Source organism: Gopherus flavomarginatus, chromosome 3, assembly GCF_025201925.1.
Source record: "Gopherus flavomarginatus isolate rGopFla2 chromosome 3, rGopFla2.mat.asm, whole genome shotgun sequence".
Taxonomy (NCBI): domain Eukaryota; kingdom Metazoa; phylum Chordata; order Testudines; family Testudinidae; genus Gopherus; species Gopherus flavomarginatus.
Window position 1 is genome coordinate 174,272,494 of NC_066619.1, and position 12,640 is coordinate 174,285,133.

At 40.0% G+C, this 12,640-nt stretch overlaps 1 protein-coding gene across 3 annotated transcripts in view; it reads left to right on the forward strand.

Moving 5' to 3' along the window:
- PPA2 (inorganic pyrophosphatase 2) overlaps positions 1-12,640 on the forward strand; it is a 456,033-nt gene that overhangs the window by 352,046 nt on the left and 91,347 nt on the right. For all 3 annotated transcript variants that reach the window (XR_007773249.1, XR_007773247.1, XR_007773248.1), the window contains exon 14: positions 11,544-11,581. The gene's annotated coding sequence lies outside the window, so the exon portion shown is untranslated. The remainder of the gene's footprint in view (positions 1-11,543; positions 11,582-12,640) is intronic.

Sequence of the window (12,640 nt, forward strand, 5' to 3'; positions counted from 1 at the left end):
TCTAAAGAACCTTTTACAGAATCCATGTTATCAGTGCCCCACAATGTAACTAGTGCAAGTGTCACATGGATAGATTTATGTCAGATCTGGCCCATCTTCTCCTTGCTGTACATTGAATATAAGTGGCCTTTTGTCTGTAGGGCTCTTTGAGAGAAACTTTGTGTGTGACTACTACTGAATGGCTCTGATATTGGATCAATTTGTTGTGTCAGTCATGAACTGCATTATTTTTAGACTATTTAAAAGTCTGCCCATGATTTTTGACATCTGGAAATTTTTACTGATGGATGTGTGGGTGAGGAAGTAGGTGCTTGGGGGAAATGAGAAGGCCAACAACTGTATTCATAGTGTTGAGAACATAACCTGTAGTTCAAAACTATGTCCAAAATCATCTTCCTTTTAGTGCCACTTTCACCATGTCTCCTATCTTCCTGGGAACTGGGTACTGGGAACCTTCTTCTTTAAAATTCAGGCTCTTTCTCCTCAACTTTAAAGCTTTCCATAACTCAGCTACTGCCTTCATCTTTGTCCTCATCTCCTCCTTTGTTCTCTTCTACTCTTTGCATCATGCCCAATCTAGCTTCTGTCTTGATTGCTTCTGGCTTCATGTCTCTATACCACTCCTGTAATCTTGGAATAATATTCAGGAAGCTATTAGAGAGCAGGGGATCGGTGACAATGTTGCAAGAAAATAAGGGACCCTATTGGTGTACACACGTGGAAGTTTCCCAGCACTGGGCAACCGTTATGGTGCATCTTAGTCAAATATAGGGCAAGAAATGACAGCCATGCCCCTATGTAAGGGGAAAATATAGCACTCTGGTTCTGCAAAGACAGTTCAGGTACTATAATACATGTCTGATTTATCAGAATGTTGCCATTATTTCCATGAACTATTGTCACTATGACTTCTCCATGACTTTCTCCATAATTTGCCATGAGAAACTGGCAGCTCTCACCATGGCTTAATCCCATCATCTCTTCAATTTAACATTACCAATCAGCAGACCCATATGCATTGTGAGGAGAGATTGACACACTGGTTTTACTTGAATGAAGTACTTGTGCAATTGCCAGAAGAGAAGGTTGCTGTATTTTAGGATGGGTGCTCATACTTTCTTTATAACTCAGCATTGTTTTCCAGGAATCTCTTTATTAGCAGTCATTGCCTTTTTTTATGATGGTCATGTGGGTGTGGCTTTTTCCATTATTAGGTGTACTGATGAAGTCTTGAGGAGTTGTGGGTGTTTGATTCAGGATGTTATCTTTGCTTGTTGCACCGCACTCTCCTGCCTCTACAAAATAAATAACACATTGCATATTTGTTCTCTATGGCTGTATAAACAAACTCAGTGAGAAACAGATGGGAATATACATGAGAAGTAGGATGCATTTAAGTGGGAGATCCATGGCACTTGGGTTTTGAATATGAACTTCAGTATGACATTTATATCTGTTAGCCCCTACATATACTTTAGCTATATTAATTTAAATCAAATTGTGTGTATGTGTATGTGGTGTTGATGGTGGGACTTTAAAGTGTCATTCTATTCTCTGAACCTGAATGTCACTTTTCAGCCAGATGCAAAATAAAAGGGAAACTGTTAAGACTTACGGTTCTAAAACTGACTTTTTTTTAGCAGTCCTATATTGAGAGTCTCTTACTTTCCTAACTTGTTCTAGGTGGTTTTCTTTGAAAATTGATTTATGCTAATATTGAAAATACGAATAGAAAACAAAGGTGTGATTTAGCATTGGTCTCATATGGCCATATTTGCAAACTTAGGTGACTAAAGTTAGGCTTCTAAATCTATATTCACACACCCAGCTAAAAAGTGGCTTTATTTTCAGAGGTACTGAACCCCTACTAATCCCAGTGAAGACTTGCAGGTGCCTACCACATCTGAAAGTCACTTTTATTTAGTTCCCTAAATATAGATTAAGACCCAGGATTTAAATGTTGGTCATAGTAAACAATTTGCCACACATGTACTAAGGCTGGAGATAAAAAGGCTTGCCATTTAGAGAGAAGTGACAAAAATATATGGCATGTGCCACTGATTACAACACAACCTATGACTTCCTGGCAGATTTGAAGACTAGTTCCTGTAGCAGAGTTAGAGAACAGCTAGCAAAAGAAAAACTGAACAGGATAAGCAAGAAGAGATGAATGAGACAGAGAGACCTATGATGGGGTACATCTCCAGCGTTGTTTTTTCAGATAATTACTGGCATTTGAAGAAATCTCAGCTATAAGTCTGTGGGGACTTTGTAAGCCCTCTTGTTAGTTTTATTGTTTGTTTTGCAGGGTGTCTTGAGAGTAGAGCCCAGAGACATAGGAGCTCTGGAAAAGGAGCTCTGACTGGCTCTAGGGATTGGTAATGGGCTTTGCCTTTCACCTCCAGATTATCAATTCAAATGCAAATATAATTCCTTTAACAAACTACTGGGAATTTTGTTAGTTGTTTTTCCTTTCTCCCTGTGCAATCAGAATTAAAAACCTGAAAAGAGGAGTTGATAGCACCTCTCCCCCTTTCTCTCTTGCTCTCTCTGGTTTTGTCTACATTAGAAATCTTGCACTGCTAGAACTAAAATCATTTATTTCATTAGGTTCAAAATCCTAATATAGACAAAATTAAACCTGTTTGTATTCTGCTTAAACTAATTTAGCTTCATGCATAAGCATCACCTCATTATGACATAGCATCAATATTCCATTCTATAACAGAGCATTTCTATTTCAAACTTTCTTTTTGCATATACCAGATCCAGGTCTGGAAATAAACATTGTTTTTGGCTCCGATCTCTAATAATGTGTCAAGACAAAATCCAAAACACACCGGAACTTGGGAGAGTTTGCATGTGTCCAAACTTTGGGACTGATCCACCACTTATTCACACAATTTTTATACAGTTGTAACTATTGTAATCAATGAAGTTACCTCAGTGTCAAACTCATGTAGCAGAGTGCAGAATTATGTGCCATGAGCCCCTCTGAAAGTAAGACTAATTCTAAGCTGTGTGCTTGTAGTATCACCATCTTACAGAATGAAACCATAGTTAGCCAAGGAGACTGCTTACTTCCTCCAGCATGATTGTTTTATAAATTGATATTAATCTCACTCATACTCACAAGCCAAAGTGAAAATTATATTTAGCGTAAGTTGTGGGTATATATTAATTTTTTTTTAAAGCAGAGATTGTTAGTCTGTCAGAACAACCCCATCCAATCCCTCTCTATTGTGAATAACAATAACTTTTGGTGGAGGGTTGTTTTTGTTTTAGTTTATGATTTTTATGGCAAGAAAGAACAAACTTTGGACCCAATTTTACTTCCTTTGAAGTCATTGGAAGCTTTGCCTTTAGTTTCCATGGGAGCTTTTGTTTAATAATTTGTTCTAATAGATTGTCTACAAGAAACAACCCTGCCTAAAGAAAGTGTCCATTTCCAGCAGGTTCATCAGAGGCTGCCTAGGAGCAGCTCAAGCTCCTGTATAGAAAACACAGGAGGGCATGTAAGGAGACTGATGAATTCAGGATTTTCAAGAGCAAGTGTGAAAATATTAAACTAATAAGAAGCTCACTGAACTGAGAAAACGACTGACAGGTGAGGGAGTTTAATTGTAGTTTAACAAAAGGACAGAGGGGTGGGGAATTTAGCAAGAGGTGACTATTACCAGGGTAGAATTTTATGAGACTTTTAGCTTAAATAAAAGAGAGAGCTTGAATAGCAGGTAATCAAGTTATTCTTGGGTGTTGCTATATCCCTCCAGGGCAGTTAGAGAGCAGATAAGGAAATATAAGAAACACAGATCTTAGTTATTTTCCCCCTGAAAAACACCAGAGAGAGTGAAAGCCATTTTTGTTTAATATGATAGAGAACAACAAGGTCACCAAAATCTAAAATATAACATGTATTTAAATGACTTTCCCTCCTCTCAAGATCTTTACTTTGTTTTAATTAAAAATGGACATTGGACAAAACATTCATATCTGGATTTGGATCTGAACTTCCTCAAAACTCAGAGTGTTGGATCTGAGATAGTGACTTAACTCAGCTAGCTATGAAGTCTGGAACTAGATCTGAGTTCAAACTTCTCCAGAGTTCAGGGGGCAGGGAAGCTGGATCTGAGGTTTTATCCTCTAGTTTTAACATATCTGACCCCAGAAAGGATAAAGAAAGAAAAATTGTCTTGTTTTGTATCAGTGATTGAGGTATTTTATTTAATGAAAAATGAAAATCACAATACAGAAAATAGGCCATGGCCAGTAAAGCAGATGTAATACCCACAGATACTTGGTAACAACTATACCAGAGTCAGTTAGGCAGCTTATCACACTAGAGTTGCACAGAAATGTCATGCTTCCTTTCATGAAACAGACACAATTTAACAGGACCATAGGAATAATAAGACAAAATTGACTGAAAAAATTGATTGACAAAATTGATTGACAAAATTGGGTAATGGTGAGCAATGAAACATGCAAAAGCAAATGATCAAACTCCAATAACCACTAATACATACAGAATGCTCTCAATAGCCAGGGCAGGAGGGAGATAGAGCATATTATCTAAAAACTTCCCATCTTTTTCTTCATTCAGGTATTAATAACCTCAGGTCTGGCGCATCCTCTGTATTCTGTGCCATTGTAGGAATGTAGGAATTGCCAGATTGGCTCACATCCATCCAGTTCAGTATCCTGTTTCCAGCAGTGTTCGGAACCATGTTTTGGAGGAGGGTATAAGAGTAGGGTGATGTGAAATAATCTGCTCCCCCCCCATTAGTTCTCATGTTGATCTCTGGTAGTTAGGGATTGGTTTGAGACCTAAGCATGAGGTTTAATATCCCTTTCAAAAATGTTATTGCCATTAATTGTGTTTCTGGATAGTCTCATTATCCATATAAATATCTAATCTCTTTTTGAATCCTGTTTAAATTCTTGGCCTCAATGACTTCATGTGGTAATGAGTTCCATGGCTCAATTGTACATTGCGTGAAACAGAATTTCCTTTTATCAGTTCTGAATTCCCAACATTCAATTCAGTTGAATGTTCCCTTGTCCTTGTGTTATGAGCAGGCAGAATAGAAGTTCCCATTCTATCTTCTCTAGAGCATTCATTATTTTATATACTTTTATCTCCCTCTTATTTGTCTCCTTTCTAAGATAAACAACCCCAGTCTTTTCACTCTCTTTCGTACAGTGGCACCTTAGCCCTAGACCTTACAGCAAGCAAATTCTATAGCAGCATAAAATAAATAGAAAAAGATGGCTCCAGAAATTGGCAATGGGCTCTCTAGCCTTTCACTTCTAGGTCTCCAGGTCAGCAGAGTTTTGAAGTTGTTACCACATGTAAGCGGTTTAATGGCCCATGGGAAAGGAACTGGTGATCTGCAACTAGTTTCATTTATAGAGGTATTCACATCACAAATAGCACTAGCTGACAGTGTCAGGACCTGAGCTATGTTTTCACTTCTGAAGGACAAGACACTGGAAATAATATTATCGTTCTAATAATTTATTATCTGTATGATAGCAGTACCCAGTTCTGCTTTGCACTTTACAGATATCCAGGAAGACACATTTCCTGCCCTGCATACAACCCAAAGAGACAAATAACAAAGTGATGGGAAAAAGGAAAACAATGCATACAAGCAAATGTGGTCAGGCTGACATGTTAGTTCAATATTTCATATAGGTAATATATCACTGCACACTTTCTTTTATCAGACTCTAATTCAAGTTCTTGGCTCAGTGCTACCTGCCCTTTGATTGCTGATTAGTTGGTAGCCTTTATTCAAAATTTAATGTGTCTTTTCCCCTGATCCTTTTCTATTTGTTTGTGTGTGTGTGAGTTCAGAATTACAGCTATACTGGTTCCTAAGGACAGAGAGGAGTCACTGAAATAGGAACAGGAGCACTGTTATATGTAATAAAGATCTCATTGAATGGGAAAAATCTACACAAGATATGGGGTTATATTGTGCCCTATTTGACTCTGCTGTGTAAAGGTGCAATAGGGAGTAAAGTTTCCTCCCACCTTGTTGTGTACCTCAGCAAGGCTTCCTAAATTCAGCTTATGAGATTTCATCAGGGGAGTGTAGAGGCTGCATCCTAGCTCGTTCCCTCAGGAGCAACTGAGCAGGGAGTTGCTGGGGATGGAGAGCAGAGGAGTTTGGGTAGTAGGCAGAGCCATGTCAGTCTATTCCACTTCATTTTTCTTGGATATGCTCCCACAATAGTATATGGTTGAAAATGGGGAGCAGATGAGTAATGGTGAGAAATGTGCCAGATATAAATGCCATATTCCCTATTCCGTATTCCCAGTTCTTTCCCCAGACCTGCAGAAGGGCTCTGTAGTGCTTGAAAGCTTGTCTCTTCCACCAACAGAAATTGGTTCATTAAAACTAAAAGATATTACCTCACCCATCTTGTCTCTCTCGTGTTCCCTAAAGATAATCACAGCTGGACAAGCAGTTATGGGACATTTGCAGATGATTTTCAGATGTGTTATTTAACTAAGGGCCTTTCCCACCAGAAAAGTGACTTTTGGATCATTTTGCAAGGCAGGATTTGGCACAGGAAAGAGAATGGAAATAAGGGAATAAATATCTCAGCAAGGTGTTCATGTCCCAGGCAGGCCCATAGTATCATAGCCTATTTGCACAAATGATGTAAAGTTGAGCAAGGGAATATCTTTGTATTGCCACCCCACCTTCTCCCCCCAACACACACCCACAATGGAATGCCCAGAAGGGAGAAAGAATTGGCAGGACCATTTTGTATCCTCTTGAATCTGCTAGGGCCGGGGTGGTGGATGAATGGCTGTATGGTCTCCCTTTTCAGCTGAAATCAGGAGACAGCGGGAGCTTTCCCTCTTTGTCTCTCTGGACTCACTGGGGGAACCAGCAGGGGGACAGAAAAGAAGACAGATAAGAAAGACTCTCAGATTTGACAGCTCTTCTCCCATAAGGTGCCAGTGCTGCTCCATCTACTAGTGGGAAAGGCGATAAGTCCCATTAATTCCTCAGGAAGACATCACCTGGTCCATCTGTTGCTCCCAGTTCAATTCTCCTGTCAGTGAATAGGCAGAAAGAATAGCCTAGGAAGGGAAAAGTCAGGGGAGCGCTATATCAGCTTTAGCAGAGGAAGGGGAGGTGTGCTTTCTGAGCACCCCCTTCCTTTAACCTCTATCTAATAAGAATTAAGGGTGTTCACCATTCCGTCCTCTTATAGTATGTGCAATGTGCCTCAGGTGGCACGTGACCAGGATTTATCACTGAATTTGGCCCACTGGTTGGATCATTAGTTTCCCTGGCCTGGGACAGGTACTGACGGGGTGTGCGATATGAGCACTGATCCATGCCCCGACCCCATCCCATGAAAGGGGTTCAAGCACTCTGTAGGATGGGACCCTAAATCTTGCATTTTCAGCCACATGGGGCTCATGTGGATACTCCCATTGATTTCACTGGACATTGGATCGAGACTCAAATGCACTTCTATTGCCAAAATTGTACTTGCATTAAAAGAATGTGAGTTTCTAGTATTCAGTCAGAAGTGTTACATAGTTTCACAGTCTTGAACTGAGTATGTCTCTTGGCCTCGCTATTGGGCACAGTCAGAAATAACTCTTAAGTCACTGTAATTTTTAAAAATGAAATTCTGTTTCAGAAGCTTCTTTTTAAACTATTTTTTAAAAAGAGTGGAAAAAATGTTTGTCTTCTGTGTCTAGTGGCAACATTGGCAAAGTTACTAGTTTAAATGTGAAGTATGTCCTGGAAAATTCTGTCTGAAACCACTGCCTCTGCCATTCCGGTGTCCCTTTTGTCCTATCACTGAGGAGCAGAGATGCCTAGCCAAAGAATAGGACAGCATGATAACAGTAGCAGGATGCAAACAAACACTGCAGTGCTATTCAGCATACTATGGGAGTGCACTGTCATTTTCTTCTCCATTAGTGGAGACAAAAGCCCTCAAGTTCAACATCTGATATGAATCACTTTCTCGCTATTAACTCAGTAGATATGTCAAAAGGATAGCTGATATCTTGACAGTGAAAAAGTGAGTAGTGGTAAGCCTTGAACCTGTGTCTTGGCACATTTCTACATAGGTAGCGCCTCACTTGCACTATGCTGCTGGCTGTCAAATTGAAAAATAGCAGTGATGTTATTGAACAGTGACAGCCTGCTCTGTCTCCTCCTCCACTTAATAGAATGTTGAAAGACTATGGCAAAACATTGTTGTGAAGCTGACAGAAACCAAAACCTCGTAGCTGCTGGGATGATCCGTGTGTAGCTAATTTCATCCTAAACAGTGTGTGGAAGAAACTAGAAAATATTTTGGGAATTGTTTGTGTGTGGCGGGGGCGGATCTATGAGAAAGGGAGAATAGCTGTGGCTGTGGATTCTTGAGACCAGTAGATATAGGTGCTAGGGGTGCTGCTGCATCCCTGGCTGGAAGTGGTTTTCTTCATATACAGGGTTTAAAGTTTGATTCAGTGGCTCTCAGCTGTAGGCTATATTTTAGTTCTCTCTGCGGAAAAGCTGTGCATGTTGTCCTTTGCTCCCCATGAGATAACGAGTGCCCTAATTTTTCCAGTGACTATGAATTCTGTATTTGTCCTTTAGGGCTAATCCAGGCTAAGCATCTGGGGATCTTTTGCTTATGCCTAGAAACACTTTGCCCCCATCAGAAGCCCAAGAAGCATAGAGATCCTTAGCTCCTTTGATTTGGGGTTTTTATCCCCCTCTTGCCATGTGCTCTGAGCTGCAAACACAGCTGATGAGAGGAATCCATTTGTATGACTCATCTTCACAGGGAGAAGAGCAGAGCACAATATGAATCTTTAGTCCTTGTATTGACAATTCCTCAATACAGATGTGGGGAGTTTTCAGTTGCAAGATTCAGCTGGGTCGTGTCTAGTATTGATAGGTCTCCTCTTTTAGGAGGAGCATAATTTCTGTAAAAGAGCAGCTCTTCATGCTAATTAATGTCGCTCTCCTATACAACGATTCCTATAGTCACAGAGGCTCACAGTACAAACTTCTAAAATATTACATTATAGTATGGAACACAAATATTACAAATAAGATTCATGCATACAGCAACTCAGAAGTAATAGATACAGTCCAAACACTAAACACATGCTTAGAATTCTAGTATCTTTTTTATCAATATTAACCTACAAGTGAGCCAGACAGATTCCAACTATGTATCTGTAAATGTCCAGTTCAGACATGCGGACCTTGATATGAACTGGCACATGGCCAGCCAGTGTCACACCAACATGTATTTCTCTGAACAACGTCATGATTTTTAAGCTTAATCTCCTGATTTTTTGAGGCTGACCTTTGAATTTTGAATGCTTGGGGTTGCAATACTGTAATGATATTTTGTATTTGCAGTTACATAACAGCTTCCATCTGAGTAAAGTGCTTTACAATGATAGATATGTATTATGTTTGTTTATAGGGAAGGAAACTGAAGTACAGGGGTGGCTATGGTCAAATTGTGAATCCTTAGTACAGCTGGGAATAGGTCCCAGGTCTACAGATTATCATATATCTGCTCTATCCATAGACCATGCTGTCTCCCTAATCCATCTGTTCATCCTAATCATCCTTCCTTCCCAACTCAACTACAATATACACTACAGGTCTGTCACATCTTAGGCGCGTTTAACTTGCACGATTTCAGCTTTATGCGGTCGGCAAAAACAAGAAAAAAACAAAAAAAAGAGAAATAATTTAAATACTGTTTCTGTAATGCAGGCAATTCTGCCCGCCATTACACTCAATGTAATTTTGACTATAAGCAATTTTCACTTTACGTGCTGACTGTGGAACATAACCCCAGCATAGATGAGACAGACCTGTACATGCTCATTGCAGTGGTGGCAGTTGCTTGAAAGAAGTACAGTGAGTCCTGCCTACCCATCTCAGATATAGTAAAACCACTGACAGTGAAGTAGAATGAAAGTCTCATGGCATTTCAATAGACTGCAGTGTACAGATAGAAATTCTAATTCTAGAGAATTTTCACTTCTAGGGTGAAATCCTACATTCCAGATGACCTCCTGAGGTCTCTTCCAACCCTAATATTCTATGATTCCTTACTAAATCAAAGTCCCCCTTAAGTAAAAGTTGCAGGATCTGCCCGTCATTGAATTACTCTCTGAAAAGACACATCATTTGAATATACACGAGTTCCATTGTAAAACAACTCTACAGGAGACCTGTGCCATTGGGAAGCAATGAAAGCAGGAAGATGTTACATTTTAAAGTAATATTTGCAAAATGTTATAATGATAAAATAATGGTTTTACTTTTAACATAGAAATCAGGTGCTTTATTTAGACCTTGTAGTCTGAAATAACATGAATATTATGAATCTCATTAACTATAATGTTGTTAAGACAAACCCCTCTCCTGAGTAGTAAAAAGAAGTATATATATTTATTATTTTATTTTTAAATGCTAGGTTCTCTCTTCAGTTAGGGATGATTCGGTGCAAGCTGTGGCTGGACCAATGGCATCTTTTGGCAGACACCTTGGCTTGACAGTAAAAGTCAGTTTCAGCAAATATCAGAGAGATAGCATTTGTTTATTCCTTTTAATTTAATGAGAATGGATTAAAATGGGTGAATAAATCAGGAAAAAAACTAATGTGGCTAATCACTTTTGACCCAGCCTGACTGGTTTATTCCATCAGTCCTGCCCGTTTATCACATTGGCCTCCTTCAGATCTAGTCACTGGTTTTTAATTCATTCCAGTCGATTTAAAGTTAAGAGGAGCTTGAAAACCAAAGGAACCTTCAAATAAAATGGCCAGGGATGCAGAAACAATCCTATTAGCTCACAAAAATTTCAATATATTTAAAAAGAAATGAAGTAGTAGTAGTGCATAAGAAAGTTAGGAGCCTTTGGTTCCTCTGGAAATGCCAGCATGAGTGAATACGTTAAAGTACAAGTACTGTTAGTATGTATCTTTCTATGCCATGCCTCTCTTGTACTTATTCATTCTATGTCCCCCAAATTCTAATGATTTGATAGGTGCTCCAAAACCAAGTTATGAATAAAAATGTCTGGTTACACCACTCTTATCATACTTTAATCAAAGTAATGGAGCATATGCCTTTGATTTATAGATGTTAAGGCCAAAAGGGACCATTATGATCATCGTCTGACCTGTGCAACAAAGGCCTTAGACTACTGCCTAGCAATTTCTGCATCAAACCCATAACTTGTCTTTTAGAAAGAGGCCTCCAATCTTGATGTAAAGATTCCAGGTGACCAAGAACCTACTGCCTTCCCAGGCAAGTTATTCCATTGGTTAATGACTCCTACTGTAAAAAAAAAAATCTGTGCCTTTCTGATCTGATGCATGCATCTCACGAAGTGGGTATTCACCCACGAAAGCTCATGCTCCAAAACGTCTGTTAGTCTATAAGGTGCCACAGGACTCTTTGCTGCTTTTTCTGATCTGAATTAGTCTGGCTTCAGCTTCCACCAACTGGATCTTTTTCTGCCTTTATCTGTTAGATCAAAGAGCCCTCTACTATCAGAAGTCTTCTTCCTGTGTAAGTACTTATAGGGCATGCCTATGCTACAAACTTTGGTCGATACAAGTTATGTTAGCATAAAGCACTGCAGTTAGTGTATTGCATATGTGTGTGCAAACTTTGTTCCTTGCGTCGGGGCTGCACGTGCTCACCAGGAATGCTTGTGTTGATGCACAGTGCGGTGCACCTGGGGTAGGGAGCCCAGTGTGCAACCCACCACTGTCCAGTGCAGTGTCTTTTGGGAAATTTTAGCAGTGCATGGTGGGGCAGAAACGAGTCACACAAGGGGTAACTGGGAGCAAAGGGTCAACTTCCCTGTGTGCAATTGTCTCCATCCCATAATGGTATCTATATCCCATAACTTTTGCACCTTTTCAAAAATCCCACAAACCCCTGGAGCCCTCCTCATTGTCCACAGTCTGACAGAAGCATGGAGCCTGAACAGCTCTGCGCTGTTTTCTTAAGCATTGCAAACACAGGAAGCACAATCCTCTGGTATTTGCAGAACTGTATGAAGAAGGAAATCAGCAAGGAACAAGAAGTTTTCTTGAAGGACAGATTGCTGTGGGACATAGCAAGAACCAATTCAAGGTTGTTGGTGGCATTCATGGAGCAATTACAGATGATGGAGTGCCACATCTGGGTCTGAGAAATAAGAGCTGATTCTGAGACTGCATCTTAATGCAGGCTTGTGATGATGAGCAGCGGCTGCAGAAATTTTGGATGTTCAAGGCCACATTCCTAGATCTCCTTGCCAAGCTTGGCCCAGCTCTCCAGTGCAGGGACACCAAAATGAGAGCTGCATTGACAGTGGAGAAGCAAGTGGCAATTGCACTGTGGAAACTTGCAATGCCACATTGCTCCTGGTCAGTAGGAAATAATTTTGGAGATGGAAAATCCACTCTTGGGGACATTGTTATGCAAGTGCACTGGGCTATTAACCATCTCCTGCTATGCAGGACTGTGACTCTCAGCAATGTGCAGGACATAGTGGATGGATTTGCAGCAATGGGGTCGAACTGCAGTGGAGCAATATTTGGCCTGCACATCCCTATTTTGGCACCAGACCACCTTGCC